Source organism: Neopelma chrysocephalum, unplaced genomic scaffold, assembly GCF_003984885.1.
Source record: "Neopelma chrysocephalum unplaced genomic scaffold, ASM398488v2 Primary Assembly neopelma1_97102, whole genome shotgun sequence".
Classification (NCBI taxonomy): domain Eukaryota; kingdom Metazoa; phylum Chordata; class Aves; order Passeriformes; family Pipridae; genus Neopelma; species Neopelma chrysocephalum.
Genome location: NW_020925744.1, coordinates 1,191,134 through 1,208,309, shown reverse-complemented (window position 1 = coordinate 1,208,309; position 17,176 = coordinate 1,191,134). Strand labels below are relative to the sequence as shown.

General features: G+C 41.3%; 1 long non-coding RNA gene across 1 annotated transcript; it reads right to left on the bottom strand.

The window, feature by feature from the left end:
• Nucleotides 1–545: 545 nt before the first annotated feature.
• Nucleotides 546–15,823, bottom strand: LOC113961268. The gene is made up of 3 exons (XR_003532255.1): nt 15,721–15,823; nt 8,444–8,530; nt 546–692 (listed from the first exon to the last, which is right to left on the bottom strand). It is a non-coding gene; the product is annotated as an uncharacterized LOC113961268 (long non-coding RNA).
• Between the last annotated feature and the right edge of the window lie 1,353 nt (nt 15,824–17,176).

Here is a 17,176-nt window from a genome sequence, read left to right as displayed (position 1 = left end):
ACAAATGACACCAAAGCCATGAGTGGGCATAATTAATGATGACAAAACATAGATACAGGACATACAGACTGCAAAAATTGGACTGCGTCACAAAACTTAAATTGGATCTGAATTTTAATGGTTTAAAATCCAAAGGCTTTAAGAAATCAGAAGTCTTTAAAGTTTTCAAAGCAGGGTACGGTACCCAAAAATTGTGGAGTGAGTAGTATTATTGCAATTACAGCACTTTGTGAATTGTCAGGTCTTGGAAACCTGAGGTATTAGAGCCGAGGCAGCACTGGGTACAGCAAGGTCTCTGTGGTTGCACAAAGAGAGACAGAGGGAGTGTAGGTCTGTCTGTTGGGAATGGAGAAGGGGGGAGGAGGGCATAGGAAGTAGGGTAGGAATGGCCTCAGAAACTGTTAGCTCAGTACTGTATTTTTCTTTTCCTGTCCTAAACTCCAATAGAATGTTTAAAACTCAGTCTGCAAAATATGTTTTTGTCTTACACTGCCCCCCACCCCTTGAAAAAAAAAAAAAAGACATTTTTGTTATCTGATCTCACCAGAGCCGCATCCTTTTGCTGCTGCTGCTGCCTTTTAATGATCATTTAAAAATGATTAACAATGCCTGGAGCCATGACAGCCTGACTTCCTGTGCTGAGCTTCTGCATGTCTGGATTTGCGGGAGGGAGTTCCTGACAAGAGAACTTCCTATACAACAAGGACACTCCGGTCATTGTTGAGAAAAATGACTGCATGCAAGAGGTATAAGTCATGGACTAGTACAGATGCTCTGGCAGAAATATTTTTTTACTTGTTTAGGGCTACTTTTTTTTGGTACCAGAAACACATTTGTTTGCAATTTCTGAAGGCATCAAAGCAACAGAGTGACTAGCTGTCACTGGCTGCACAAATCTAATCTTCAGTTCCATCTTCTTTAAAAAAAAAAAAAGTGTAAAGCAATGGGAAAGTCTTCTTTAAAATCAGGTGAGATTACTGAAAGATTTCATGCAGGGAGACGCATGACAAAAGCTCACTTATACCTTGGGGAAGTGGAGACTTCGTAGGATTTAGTTTCTGAAACAGTGTTCTCAGTATGTAGTTAAATACTGTCTCAGAAACAAAAACTCCAGTGTTTGCTCTCTGCTTCTTCAAGTAGAAACCCAGTTTTGACTGATTGCACGACTCCTGCACTATCTGAATTTCTTGTGGTTCCTGGTCACATCAGGGTTTCTTAAAGCTTATTTCAGGGACTATATTAAGCTTTGGTCATTTAGGCTTTTTTCTAAATGAATTGGCTCATCTTGAAAAGGAATTTTATTTTGGATGGAAAAATGTTCGTATGTGTATATAGGAAAAAGGAGGAAATGCATTCACTGCACATTTTTGGACACTCCAAACTCGCCTCTCTAGCTGACATATGTTTTCTTCCACTGGGGCACTAAATAATGGAGAACTGAATGCTCACATGCCTGTAGAAACATGTGGGCAAGTGTATTGGGCACTGTGTATTGTATCAGAATGATACACTTCTGGACAGGAAGTTGTTTCTATAAAATCTTTGGTTTTCTTCTGGATGGCAGGGCTAATGGAAGGAAGGTGACCTCTCTTTTTGGTTACAAGGGAACAAGATCATTGAAAGAGCTCATATCCAACAGCAGAAATGCTACTGATGTGCTGGGGTTCAGTCATCCACATGTTATGCAGCCAGAGCCTCTTGAAATGCAAAAGGCTGTATCTCACCCAAGTGGCTCATACCCCTCAATAAGATCATGGGCCTCCTTTAGGTTTCCTGTATCATCTACACCAAGACCATAGAACCAGAATCATTTAGGCCAGAAAAGACCCATTGAGTCAGGCCATAAATTTACCACTGCCAAATTCAGCACTAAACCATGTCTCTAAGTGCCATGTCTACAAGTCTTTTAAACACCTTCAGGTATTTAAGCACAGAATCACAGAATCTTAAAATAGTTAGAGCTGGAAGGGACCACTGGACATATGATCGCTAAAGGTCATCTAGTCCAACCTCCATGCTCAAGCAGGGTTCCCTGCTACTCAGGATTGTGTCCAGATGGCTATTGCATATCTTTAGGGGAGGAGACTCCACAACCTCTCTGGGCAATCTGTTTCAGTGCTCAGCCACCCATACAGTAAAGCAGTTCTTCCTCCTATTCTGATGGAACTTCCTGTGCATCAATTTCTTCCTGTGGGTCTTGTCCTGTTGTTTGGCATCACCAAGAAGAGCCTGGCTCCATCCTCTTGACACCCTCCCTTCGGGTACTGACATACATTGGTACAATCCGCTCTCAACCATCTCTTATTGAGTCTGAACAGGCCCAACTCTCTCAGCCTTTCCCCATAAGAGAGATTTTCCAGTCCCTTAATCTTTTTTGTTGCCATCCACTGGTCCCACTTTGGGAGATCCATGTCTCTCTTGTACTGGTGAGCCCATTACTGGACCCAGCACTCCAAGTGAGGCCTCAGCAGGGCTGAGCAGGATTACCTCTCTCAAACCACTTCCCGGAGCAGTGTGACGGGAATGAGATGTTGGAAAGTAGTGCCATGGAAAGGGACCTGGGGGTCCTGGTCTATAGCAAGTTGAATATGAGTCAGCAGTGCCCTGGCAGCCAGGAGGGCCAACTGTGTCCTGGGGGGCATCAGGCAAAGCATCCATTGCCACTCAATCCAGGGAGGGGATTGTCCTGCTCTGCTCTGCACTGGGGTGGCCTCACCTTGAATATTGTGTGCAGTTTTGGGCATCACAATGTAAGAAAGGTATTGAGCTCTTAGAGAATGTCCAAAGGACGGCAGAGAAGATGGTGAAGGGCCTTGAGGGGAAGCTGTATGAGGAGCAGCTGAGGTCACTCGGTGTGTTCAGCTTGGAGAAAGGGAGACTGAGAGGAGATCTCATTCTAGTCTACAGCTTCCTCATGAGAGGAAGAGGACAGGCAGGCACTGATTTCTGCTCTGTGGTGACCAGTGACGGAACCTGAGGGAGTGGCCTGGAGTTATGTCAGGGGAGGTTTAGGTTGGATATTAGAAAAAGTTTCTTCACCTAGAGGGTGGCTCTGGGTGCTGGAACAGTGTGCTGGTTTAAAAGTTAACCAGCAAGGGAAAATAAACTCAATTCAAAGAGAGATTTATAAGTCAGAATAACAATTTATTAAAATAATTCAATAAGTACAATTATACAGACAGACAATTGGTTTTAACCCACAAAACCCAAATGTATAACCTAGCACCCTGGGGTATGAACAAGAGTGGTGTGCCTTGGCCCACCCCCGAGTCCAAAGCAAAGGGAGAGGGGATAAACCTGCTGGTGGGAGAGCTGCTGCAGTCTGGTCAGAAGTGGTGATTGCAGTCCAGTCGAGGGTGGTGGTCTCAGTCTGGTTGAACGCGGTGGTCTGCAGTCTAGTTGAAGGCAGTGGTCTGCAGTATTCCTCTGGATCCCACGAGAGGGTGGCAAGGTTCTGAAACTCCCAGTTATATACTCTCCAGTTCAGGCGGGAGTGCTCAGTCCCTCCCTCAGAGTAGGGAATTCCATAAAAGGGCATGCGGATGCTCAGTCCCTCCTCCATAAAAGGGTATCAGAGCAGGGAATTCCATATAAGGGTATCAGAGCGGGGAATTCCATAAAAGGGTATCAGAGCAGGGAATTCCATAGAAGGGTACAGGAACATCTTCCCACCTTGCAGGCCTCTACTGACAACAGTTTTTGGGAAATGGCATGGAGGCTATAGAATACACAGTTATGGGTTACACCCATCCAGGGATGAATTGGTCCCAGCCGTTCTAACCAGGACAAACAGGCTCCCCAGGGAAGTGGTCACAGCAGCAAGCCTGACGGAGTTCAAAAAGCATTTGGATGGTACTCTCAGGCATATGATGTGACTCTTGGGGGTGGTCCTGTGCAGGGCTAAGGGTTGGACTCAATGATCCTTATGGGTTCCTTCCAACTCAGCACATTCTGTGATTCTGTGAAAATTAATATTTATTCCCAGTCAAAATTAGAGCTGGATAATGAGAAATAAAATAAATCTAAAGAACACCTTCCTCCCATCCCTCCTTCCCTTCCAGCCTTAGCTTTATTCATAATTCTCTACCTCCTTCCCCAGAGTGGCTCAGAGAGATGGGTACCCTTTTGTCCATGGCACACATTCCTTCAAGAACAGACTCCCCCAGCACGTGTCCCACATGAGATCACAAGTCCTACCAGTAAATGTGCTCTAGTACAGGTTTCTCTCCCTACAGGGCCACAGGTTCTGCCAGGAGCCTGCTCCAGTACGAGCTTCCCATGGGGTCACAGCCTTCTTTTGGGCATCCACCTGCTCCAGTGTGGGGTCCTCCATGGATGTGGGTGGATCTCTGCACTCCATGGACCTCCATGGACTGCAGAGGCACAGCTGCCTCACCATAGTCTTCACCATGGGCTGCAGGGAAATCTCTACTCTGGTGCCTGGAGCACCTCTGCTTCTCCTTCTTCGCTGACCTTGATGTCTGCAGAAGTGCTTCACTCACATGCTCTCACTCCTCTCTGGCTTCAATTGCAATCGCTTCTGCTTAATATTTCCCCTCCTCCCTCCTTCTTAAATATGATATCACAGAGGCATTACTACCATCTCTGATTGTCTCAGCCTTGACCTGTGGCGGGTCTATCTTGGAGCTGGCTGGCATTGGCTCTGTAGGAATAGGGGAAGCTTTTGGCAGCTTCTCACAGAAACCACTCCTGTAGCCCCTGCTATCAAAACCATGTAATGCAAATCCAACACATTCCACCCCTCACCACTGTGAATCACATGGTTAAGAATGATCATTAAAATCCACATTCATTACACAGTCTTCAGTCACATCAACCAAGAAAAAAAATTGCGTACATAAAAATCAAAATAACATCATCACTGCACCATGAAGGACCTCTTTGATCTGAATTAATACAGAAGACAAATGGTGTGAAGGGCTTGTTGGTGCAATGCACAAGTGTGAAATGCTTCAGTAATAACAGTACAGAAATTAAGCTTGCCAAAGCTCCTTTTGACTGAAATTGTTATTGAATTCACCTAAGCCCAAAGCAACAAAACAGGTCAAAGAGATTATGGAACTGATGATCCAGAATTTAAACATGCTACATAATGAATGTTTGCCCAGAACTCTTTGTATTCATTATATTTAATATCTTTGTTAGTCTAGAGTTGATGACAATGACTGGTTTTAATACAAAAGTGGTAGCATCTGTGAAATTGCACAGAGGTCAGCAATGTATTCTGAGCAAGGAGTATCTGCAGTAAACTGGGAATTGAGTTTTGGAGACCATTACACAGCGTTCATGGTGATAAAGGCAAATTTCTCATGTAAAATCAATTTGTTGATGACAAAATTTAGAAAATCTACTACTACTAAAGCTGGACTGGAAAGCAGCCAATTTGGCAGAAACAGATCTCCCAATAGGTTTCAGTAGAATATTTTTACAGTTTAGAAAGAACACACTAGTGAAAATTATGAGTCAGTCACAGCTTCCATACCCTTCAAGGTTGAACTGAAGTCCATCCCAAACGTCTTTCAGCTGCATATTTCATTTACTGCTGGGCTTAAGCTCACTTACAAGAATAGAAAAGCCAACAGGCTTTCTCATTCCTTATTAGCATTAAGTATCCCTTTTTTATCAATAAGTAGACAATATGTGTGCATTATCACACAAAAAAGTATTTCTCATGAAACAAGGAAGTGTGATCATGATAAATATAATAGCTATTGCAAAACTACCCTTCAGCAAGGACTATTGTAGCTAAACAGAGTCATGAATATAAATGTCTGGAAAATGTCATTACATTTCCCCTGCTGATACCAACAGCTGAAACTTCTGACTTTTGTTCATTGATGATACAGATATCATTCTATATCTTTCTCTCTTTTTCTGAAGTATTTCATGACTTACATAAGAGCAGCTGAGGCTCACCTGTGTGGCCTGCAACCAGCACAAGTAAGGGGAGCTGGCCAAAAAAGGAATGTTCCTAGTTCTTTTGTGCACCTGGTAAACGAATTCCAAGGAGATAAATATAAGAAATTGAGCTGTTTTGGAATTTCTCTATAAAACTGTTGTGTGGGGAGTTTGGGGGTCTTTTGGGTTGTTTTTTGGTTTTTTGTTGTTTTGTTTTTTTTTTACCAAATAACCTTTCTTTAATACCAAAACTTCGTGTGAAGTTACATCCCTCTATTGACAGGCAATTATCTGTAAGAGAAATGCATTTTTCTCATGTCCATGTGGCACATTTTCCTACAGCCCATTTGTGGCTTGATTACAGGGCTGCAATGTATTTGGTGTTGGCATTCTTGCTGTAGCCCCTGCTAGAGGTGTTCCATTTTGTATAAATACAATTTCTCTGAATGGGGGACTCGGTCTTTCTCAATCCATATGACTGCTGTTGAATAATTTTCCCCATTCCACTGAAAACCATCTTTTTAAATTTTTTTATTTTTTTTTTAAATCACAAGCTGCTTCCAGTGGTCTTGGCTTCTTTCCAAAGACAGCAGAGAAATTGGACTTCTTCACAGGGTTCATTCACTGACTCTTGACCACAGGACATGAGAAGCATTTCCCAAGCATTTAAACTTTAACTATAGAGCATTAAGCTGATGGCTGAGATATCCCAATGACAGCAGTTCATAGCAGGAACCTACAGCATGCATGAAGGATTTCTCTGAGAAACTAATGAGGTACCATCTATTCTTTCTTTTAAGAGTCACCTGTGTCCTCTCTGTGGTGTATTTTATCCTACCAGCTAGACAGAGTAAATGCTAGACCATATGGTAAGCACAAAGAGGCATGAAGTTAGTCCTGATGAGATACAGAGGCTGTCTGAGCTCAGGGAGAGAGGTCCAAAGAGAAGAGAATCAGAGTGAAGGCCCATTACTTCCAGGCAGATGGCCTGGGACTACCATCCACCCAGGGAAGGGGGGTGGATGAGACTCCATAGCGCAAAAAGCATGTCACAGATTTTGTGTGGAACTGATTCTCACCTGCTTTTATGAGGAATTCCATTCCTGCAGCAAGGTATCGCACTCCAGTGGGCACTGGGAATCCTTTGGTCTTGCAGCCAGGACACTGACTTACAAACTTGGCTACCTGCATCCTGTTCTGGTTCATTGTTTTCCTAAATGCATTAACAAGAGATCAACAAATTGCACCTCATCTGTGAATTTTCCCTGCGCAGACTTTTCTCAGGCTTTTTCAACTTTTCTCGGGATGATCCAGATTGAAGACTTTTCTTCTGACATAATCAGAAAATGCAGAAAGATGTGAAGTGTGAAGAGTTAGCAGAAAATGCCAAACCCTTTCCACTTGTAAGACTGACTGATAATTTCTGTAGATTCATATGGTATATTAACATTTGTTTTTAATGTGTTACCAAAATCAGTTAAGAGGAAAAACCAATAATACTTTTGATATAAGATGTTGGTTTGCTTCTGGGCAGAACAGCTGTCACACATGCTTTCAGAGCAGGAAAAATTGATTACATTTAGAGAAGGATATGTGTGCAGTATAGCATATTGTCCTTATCCAACAAATGAAGGTTTTCCCGTGAGATATGTTACTGATTCTCAGTGACACCATCACTGCTGCTTATACATCTGTTCTGCTTTTAACTGCAGTATAACTCAATCATCCTGGACAGATCCTCCTTTCAGATTTACATTTCCTCTAAACCTATCAAGTCATAGGCATGACAACATCTGAACCCATGCCAAGGCCTGTAATTCATTGGAGACCCACTTCCTCCCTCCCAAAATGCAGATCTCTGGCTGCTGAGGATCTGACTTTCCATATCAGGGCTGAGCCTCACTGGCCACCCTACCTGCTGTCACTGGCAGCAGCCAGGCAGACAGGGAAGGGCTTGCTCTGTTCCACCCATTTAGTTCAGGACTTTTCACTGGGGGTCCTCAGACCTGCCCCAGATGGGACACTGTTTTTGAATCAGATTTTTCAAAACCACCTAAATCTTATCCTTGTCCAGTTTAGTGCTTAGATGGCAATACTCTGGAAATGGATGATTTCTGTAACTGTTCAGTGTGAAATTTGCCTTTTCAAGAGTATGAAACTCATACCTGTCAACTAAAATGAGTCTTAGTTTTCCCATTTTTAGATGCCTACAAGTAGATTTCTTCACTGCAGCTAGCCACCCCGAGTGCCCTTTACAGTCCATAGATGTCTGTCCTAGGATAGCAAGAAGCCTTCTCCTTGCCTCTCACCAATCATGACAGATTAAAGGGTGTCTCACCAAAACCTGAACTGTCTGGGAACTGGCACCATCCTCTAAGTGTTGGCTGTATCACAACAAGATAAAAGGCATGTCTGCATGCATGCAGGCAAGCAAACACATGTTCTTATTCCAGTTATAGGCAGGGCTGGGGGGACTTCAGCATCTTTGATGTGGGTGGCAGAGAGCATTCACGCAGCTGCTTACCTGACTCTGCAGACATACTCCAGCAGTGGTCTGTTTCAGTAACGTGGCTGTTATCTTAGAGCTGGTTGCACAGTGTTGCTCCTGTGACTGCAAAACAGCACAACTATGGCTATAAATAAGGGACATCAGATGTCAGGGCTGTTTTCAGAGAAATAAAATGTACAGGTTTCTTTAAAATTATTAAAGTTGCAGTATTATAAATGCCATCAGAATCTAGTTAATTCTGTTCAGAGAAACAATCTCTCTTCATCTGGCAGGATGAACAAACAATCTCAAGGTACAGGGTACTCCATAAAGAGGATGTGGAGCAAGTTGCTCACTAAGATGAGGCAATGAACTACCAAATTCTTTTAAACAAAGAGAAGATAATGTAAAATGATAAGTGATCTCAACAAGTAGTGGGAGGGAGAAAGTTATCAACATCTTACAGGCTTGAACTGTGGTTTATAGTTGGCTGACTTGTTAATTGTAAAAAATTCTCAGATATAAGCACAAAAAAGTGTGTTGCCTTTGCAAAAGCATATCCCTCTTGTTTGACAGTTAAAAATTGCAAGAAAGAATAATGCATTCATCATTTTTAATCAATCCTTAGAACAGTGGCCTAACATACTTTTTGTTTATAGCTCTCTTTTATGATAGTCAGCAATAAATATTTTAGAAGTTGACAATATATATGGTGCTTTCAAAAGTGAGGAATTTGGAGCAATGAATAAAAACTCTTCCCAGCATGAGTGAGCAATAAAGATCATCACTGGATGTACATCTCTGCAAATACTCAATAATACAAATTCTACTAATCTTTCTACAACATATTTTGGGTGCAGTATTGCAGTCTTATTTCAAATATTTCTTTCTGGCTTAATATTTTTGCAAATTAATATTAATATACTGCAAATCTGAAAGAGAAATATCTGACCTACTGAGATCTGTGGGAATTTTGTCATTAGTTTCTGTGAATGCAGAATTCCATGTTAGCTGAAGCCTTACTGCCCTGGTTTAATGGGCTTAGGGTAGAAGCTAAGAGGTTTTTAGCCAGCAAAAATGTGACAGCCTTTAACAGCCTTTCAAGTGAACTACTAAAGGTTTAAGAAGAATCCTAAATGTTTTTAAGATAGGACTTGAGTTTATAAATAAAATTTGAAATAATTCCTTTGTATGTTCCCAATTCCAAGCCTAAACAATTTGTCTCAGTCCTCGGTACCTTTAGGAACAGCAAGCTGATTGGAAGTCGAGGAAAATCACTAAGCATTTAAAATGTGTGTGACTTGTGTTACAGGAGCTGCTGCTGAGATGGTCTCCCTGGTGAAGTTGAATTTCCTCTTCTACTTCTCAGTTTTTCCTTTCGAAAGGCACTATACCTTCTCTCAGCCCAGATCGCTTACGCTCAGGGCTTATCTGTAATGAGCTAATACATTTTGTCAAAAACTGCTAAGACGCATGTTAACAAGATGTTGTCTTTAGTGTGGACAAGAATGGTTGTACTTAAATACGTTGTCTGGACAGGTTTGATTCCACAGTCCTTTGGGATTTTACATTTGTGAAGTACTGATGGTTATGTATGTGTTCAAAAAGAAAATGTTTTCAGGTGCACAGAGAGGAAAATCAGTTTATTATTAATAGGTACATTCTGTGTTTGCTGCTTTCTTTGTGTCTACTTGATAATCTGAGGCTGAAAATTGTAGTTACCAGCATACAAATGAGCACTGTGTACCTCTTTCTTATCTTGGCATTCCTAGAGTTAAAGACATTTTTAATTGAAGGGGCTACTTATTCTGCCAGGTGTATGACCACGGGAGTAGCATTGCCACATTGTAAGACAGCGTCCTGACGGCTATTAGAGGTTTAGTATGAAACACTAATGTTTCATGTGTCTTTAAACTCAACTACTGAGTTGGTGCTTTTATCACTACAACTATCTGAAACACGCAATTTTACAAATTCAGGCCTTACCAAAGTTTGGAGTTGCTTGAAGTTTGTTGTTGAAACCCATTTCTCGAAGGCACTGAGTGCTAAGCTGAACCTAACCTCCATTGCAGTGGTCTGAGGACAAGGCTGCTGGTCTCAGGCCTTCAGTTTTCTGCATGCCATGCTCTGGCAGTTCCTACAGCATTTGCAGTTCCTACAGCATGTTTGTGGGGTACTGAGATGCCAGCTGCAGGGAAATCGATTTACTGAAAAGGTTCGTGTGTCTTCTCTGTCCTTACCTGCAGACCTCAAGGAGAGTACCCCAAGAAGGATAGGTCAATGTGCATGTATCACAGAAATTTTCTGTTTTGCAACAGTAATGCAGAGCACAGTCTTGGGACAGACTCAAGCAGGATTGTCAATAATGGTGCCTACTTGTCATTGCATCAAGATAGATCCTCAGAGCCTTCAGTGGGTCATTCTGTAGAGAGACGTGCTTGCACAACCATCCCTGCTCCTGGTAGCAGGCACTACAAAACTGCATGAGCTAAATGAGCTGAGCAGGTGGTAATGGGAATGGATCTGATATTGCACATATGCTATATAGCTACTGCTTCCTAGTGATCATAATACACCACCTACCAGGTCAGTTTTTTGTATCTTTTGAGGAAGCTGAATAGTGCTAGTAACACAATCTGTAATGACACAGCCCTTGTGAAGTATTGGGTGAGTATATGCTACATGAGCAGGTTCTCAAAGAAATACTGATGAAGCTGCTTTGAATATCTAAGATATGTAATGGATGCAAGAGAGAAAAGCCTCTCTTTTATTAGGCCAAGTTGTAGCTTGAAAAAAAAGGACATAGTCTCAGCTCAGTGATGGGGTCATTAAAAACTTTCAGCCATTAGAGCAGTGGAAGACATATTTAATAAGACAAAGGAGAAATTCTATACAGAGTTCCTCATTCTCTGCTTAGATGCTAATTTAATTAATAAAACCCCAAACTTCTTCAGTGTCCTAGTTCCTTGTAGACAAGCAATAATTGTTTACAAATTGTCCAACAACCAGCTCACAAGCTTCAGAGGGAACTCATTACCAAGATAAAAATTCTTCAAATTACTTTCTCTTCCATCTGAATTATATTTATAATCAGTTCATAATGAAGTTCAAATCCCATCCTTTAGATCACTTCCACTAAAGTGGAAGAGCTGTGGTAAAATTATTCAAATCTGGCATGATTATCTTCTGATTATTCTTCCTCAGAACAGCTCACCCATTGACTTAATGAGTTTTTCATTAAAAATTATGAAGAATGATAGAAATAATTGATTTATCAATAAGGACTAGCTTATCTGATATTCTGATTCACAGGTTAGGATTCTGTTAGCATTCTTCAAAGGGAACAAAATCCTTCTGTTTTTATTGAACATCTATATGAATCAATAATGAAATGCTATATTTTTAAAAGCAGCATTAGCTGTGTAGTGGTTTGATGTTATCTGTAAAACTAAAATTACTTACTGAGAAAACAAGTATGTGCTGTTTTGTTTTGGGGTTTTGGGGGTTTCAGGTTTTTTGTGTGGTATTTTTGAAGATGCCAGAACATCAGTTATTATGCTGGTAAGTTGTACTTCGAACTTCCTGCTGGTAAGCTGGGCTTCCTTGCAGGCTCTTTCTCTCTCATGCTGGAAATCACTGATCCATGTGCTGATCTATAGGATGAATAATGAGAAACACATGATTAATTAACTATGGATTTGGTATTTTTTAAAATGTGACATGAACTTAATACAGTATATCTGTAACGGCAGTAGGGTAGTTCCAAAAATAATTTCCTACTTCCTATTTTCATCTTTCTACGGAATTTAAGGGGTGAATTCAGCACTGGGGCTCAGACCTTGTGGCAAAAGGGATTTTGCTTCTACATCATCAGAATCAGTTGAAATCCCACATTTTCTTTCAATGGGCAGTCTCTGGCAGAAATAAGTGATTTTCAGGGAATGTTTCCATTAACTAGAGGTACACAATTCCTGAGAAAGGTAGTGTAGCTCTATCTAAAGGCATGGGTGAGTGCCAGAAAAAAAGCAGAAATCTTTTGTTACTCCTGCTAGCTTGAATAATCAGAAAAGAGCTATCAATTTTAATGGGAAATAACCTAATCAATAAGTTTGACCTCTAAGTAAAGAGATAGTGGCAAAGGAGGTAGTGGTCAAAAATTCACCTGAAATTTGCAACATATGGTAATAAAAATGGGTTTGCCGTCTTTATAGTAACACGTGACATGCCAGCAAGACATACAAGTCTCATCTCAATTACTTCCGTGAATTGTCAAGCCTGTTACAAATAAAATGATTTTGCTTCTTAAGCAAGCAATGCAGGTGGGGAAGTGAGTGACATCTCTCTGATCCCCGTTCATTTCCTGTAAAATGCTTAGGGGAGAAGGCAGTATCAGCCAGAAGAGATAAGCAATCTGTTTCAGAACAACAGAAATGTCTTATCGTAGCATGCCATAAAATATCTCAGTTTGAATTTGAAGTGAAAGACTTCTCAGTAATACCTAAGAGCCCAATAGCATTATAGATGTAAGTAATTCTTAATTGTAGTCTAGATGTAAGACTGAGAATGTCTAAAGTTTTGTAGAGGCACAAAGAGTCATCAAGTCCCTAAAGTCCTTGAAAGTAAGTGAGAATTAAATACTGGCATTTCTACCTTTGAAATTTCCTCTTCATTGCTTTGGACTTCAGAACAGAGATGTTGCCTATAAAGAGCTGGATTGGGTTTTGTTTTGAAGTAAGACATTTATTGAAATTATCTTTATAAAATTGTTGGAATAAATTACTTCAAATGTTTTTTGCTGGGCCAGGTGCCTAATGCTGTGGTTACGTAGGATTCCTTCCCACTGTTTCACAAGCAATGAAAAAAGGGCATTTTTACACAACAAGCAAGTATTAGATGACCTGTTGCTGGGATTTTTTGTGCATGTAACAGTAGGCAAGGTGGCAACATTCTGACTGAATAAGAGGTTCTTTAAGATGTGAGCCTAAGCCTATAAAGAACATGGCTTGGTTTACAGAAACATATTCTTCCTGCATTCATGCTTCATTGCTGTGGGGGATTGGGTGCAGTGGGAGTCTGAGATAAAGTATCTTTTTCTTCTGAAAATCAAAGCTGGACCAATACAATTCTGGAAAATTGGGAAGACTAAGGGGACTGCTTTTCTGAAGCATAGGACTATGTTTCAGTCATACAAATAGATTCAGGTCCTGGCTTTAGCAAAGAGCCCTCATATGACCTCGGCAAGTGACCTAATCACTGTGCTGTGGTGACTTAGTCTCTGTGTCTAGGTTCAGTGTTTGCAAAATGAGAATAACAGTACTGTCTTTGTCTTGTCTGCTCATATTGAAAATTCTTTGATGCAGGAATCATTTCTGTGTGTTTAGCGAGGCTCTTGGCATTCAGCTCTAGGTGCTATTTTAATAACAGTACATCATTGCTTCTAGTTTCATCCCTAACCTTTTTGGAACAGAGTTGCATTTAGGAATCTTTTCTTTTAACCCCATCCTCACCTTGGGTGATTCAAAGACTGAAGGAGACCTCAGTCAAAGTCATACTTGCTTTGCAAGACAAATTACTTCCCTTTGGTAACCCTGCATGACCTGGTATTCAGCTCCCTTATGGGCAGAAATCCCACCAAATGATCCCGCTTAGTTTGATCCTACCAGCTTTGAAGCCAGCATATTGCATTGGCTTATCTTCCAGGGACTGAATTTGCAGAGTTTGTAGCTAACAATAAATTCTATTAACTGCCTCTGTGGAGAAATCCAAAATATCTCTGCAGTAATAAAGATGGAGCAGAGATGCAGAGCATGGGAGGGACTGGAGACACTGCTGTATCCTAGGAGACAGCATTAGAAAGAAGGTGGAGGACTCACGGTGATAGCCTGTTTTACATATTACTGGGGTTCTCTACTGGTCATTAAACATGCGTGAATGAATGTTGTCTCTTCAGAGCCAACATTCACTGGAGAATGAGAACTACTCAGCACTAGTGAGGCCACACCAGGAGTATTTTGTCCAGTACTCTTTATCTCATCACAAGAAGAATAAGGAGCTACTGGAGAGGGTCCAGTGGAGGGCTACAAAGATGATGAGATGTCTGGAGCATCTCTCTTATGAGGAGAGACTATGGGAGCTGCACCTGTTCTGTCAAGAGAAGAGAAGACGGAAAGGAGATCTCATTAATGCATACAGATGTCTCAAAGGCAGGTGCCAAGAATATGGAGCCAGATTCTTTTCAGTGGTGCCCAGGGACAGAACAAGGAGCAATGACCATAAAGTAAACCAAAAGAAGTTTAACCTCAACATGAAGATGAACTTCTTTCCATTGAGGATGGCAGAGCACTGGAACAAGCTGACCAGGGAGGTCATGGAGTCTCCCTCTCCGGAAACATTCAAAACCTACCTGGATGAGTTCCTGTGTCACCTGCTGTGGGTGACCCTGCTTTGGCAGGGGGGTTGGACTAGATGATCTCCAGAGGTCCCTTTCAACCCTAACAATTCTGTGATTCTGTGAGAACAAGTGCCAAACTGACTACAGGATTTTCAGATACATGGGTTTTGTTAAAAGCATGACACATCAAAGATGCTTTGCAGTTATCAGGTATGAAATGTCCTCAATTCTCAAGTGAAAAGAACAAATACTTAACATGCTGCAGCATCTATGTTTACAGCTGACCTGAGATGTTGGCCCTGTTGAAGGCTGTGTCAAAATTCCCACTTACTACACCTAGCAGTTGAGGTAGCTTTCCAGCTAGCTAGCCCTAGGTAGCATCTAAGATGACTAACAGCCAGCAAGGAAAGCAATGCAATTCCATGCCATGTCCTAAAGAATCCTGACCTTCTGCACTCTCTGCAGGGCAAATGTACAGCAACATTTTGCAGTGGCTCTGAAAGATGTTTGCTGATAGCTGATTATTAGAGGGTTGTACTAACAGGACACTGTATTAATAAGGGGGAAGAGAAGACATGTTGCCAGAGATGAGGTACATGTCTTGTACATTTTATCAATGCAAACAAAGAAAGTATCAGAGCTGTGATGCAGTTTTCTTGCTGTGTCATGCTTAAGAATTGTTCAAGTTTGATTCTGAAGCTACAGCACCACTACAACAGATTGTTGCACTTATCTGAGCAGGCCTAAATATTTCCTCTATACATTTTGCTCAAGTAGGAGACATGGAATCTTCACTTTTTCATGGTAATGCCCTGTTTGTGGCTGTGACCCCCAAAGTACACAGGAAAAAAGGGATTTAAGTAGGTGTTCAGCCAGATAGTCTAATTGGGTTTTCCAATTAACTGTTGTTCATTTTTCTTACCAACTGCTCCTCCCTTAATTGTCCTCCATCTGCTCCATCATCTGAAGGAAGGAGCTCAGGATAGAATGTAGTGGGCTGGCTTTTGGATTTTTTAGGCCTTCCTTAGCAACGGGGGTCAGAAATCTAAGGAAGTATTCCATATCATCCTTTAGCATAACACAACATATAAATAAGGTGCAGACAAGAGAGCTCGCTCTCTTCCCTTCTGGTGGTTCTGAAGACACAGATTCCCTGCTGTTGGTTCTGCTGTGTGGGGGAGTGAGGCCTAGTGAGGCCTTGTAGACCTTGGGAGGCAGAGGGTGCCGGCGGTCATTCAGCATGATTTCTGCTGTCCCAAAGAGATTAGTAAGATATTCTTTTGCTAATTCTTTATTCTTCTAGTCTCTGAGTTTTTCGATTGTGCATATCTGTTTTGTTTTCTCCCTTTTTGTCCCTCTTTTCCAATTTTCCCTTCCCCTCTTCCCCTTTTTGGAGTTGTACATAATATTCTTACTGTATGTAACTGTAATGTATGTAAAAAACACGTATACATGTAGATATAATTCGATTGGTTTCAATTTCTCTCAGTTTCTATAGTTTTTTTGTTTGTTTGTTTGTTTTTCCTTTGCCTGAAGGGGGAGGGAGGGAAAGGGCTTTTGCTGAGTTTTGGAGATTTGGCGGGAAGCCAGCTCTAAACTTGCTCATAGAATGAGAAAAATGGGGATGGAGGTAAGCCATTTTGAAGGAATTTTCTGTTTTCCACTGACTAGATGGAGGCTCAGTAAACATACACTAGTCCACTCTAAAGAAGACTGCTTCTGAGTCTAATTCAATTTGCATTGTGCTTATACATATCATGATATTAAACATCAAAAGAACTTAATAACACATGATGCTGATTTTAACCATCTTCCTGAAGCTTTCGTTTTTTAAGGTTGGAGTAACCCAGTGAAGTAAAACACTGAGAAGTTACAAAGGAAGAAATGCCCATGCATCAGGCATGTGGAAAGTAGGATGGGACTGGACAAGTACAATGCTTCTTGGGGATAAACGCCAAGATCTTACTTAGCCCTTCCTGAAATAAAACCCTGAAAGGTTATAGAGGAAGAAATGTTCATTCCTTCTTGGCAGTTTCTCAAATTCCTCTTTTAAACAAACTTTAATTTTGACACAGGAGCTGCCTGGAGTTTCATCCAACAAATGTTCTGGCTCAGCACAGATGTTGTTAGTGAGTTGGGCATTCCACATTTGGGCCTTATGCTCTTGTTTTCAACTTCCAGGTGTGAAAGGTCTCTGACAGATGACCCAGGCCATGTGATTTTTCCCATGAAGGAAAAACCTGATGATAGGTACAGTATTAGATCTCTGCCTGATTGCAACAGACTCATCTGGAAAATAAAATGTAGCTCAAAAAAACCTGTCCTTTCCTTCTCTGCTTCACCCTGTCCTCCTTTCTTTCTACAGTTATCTCTGAGCC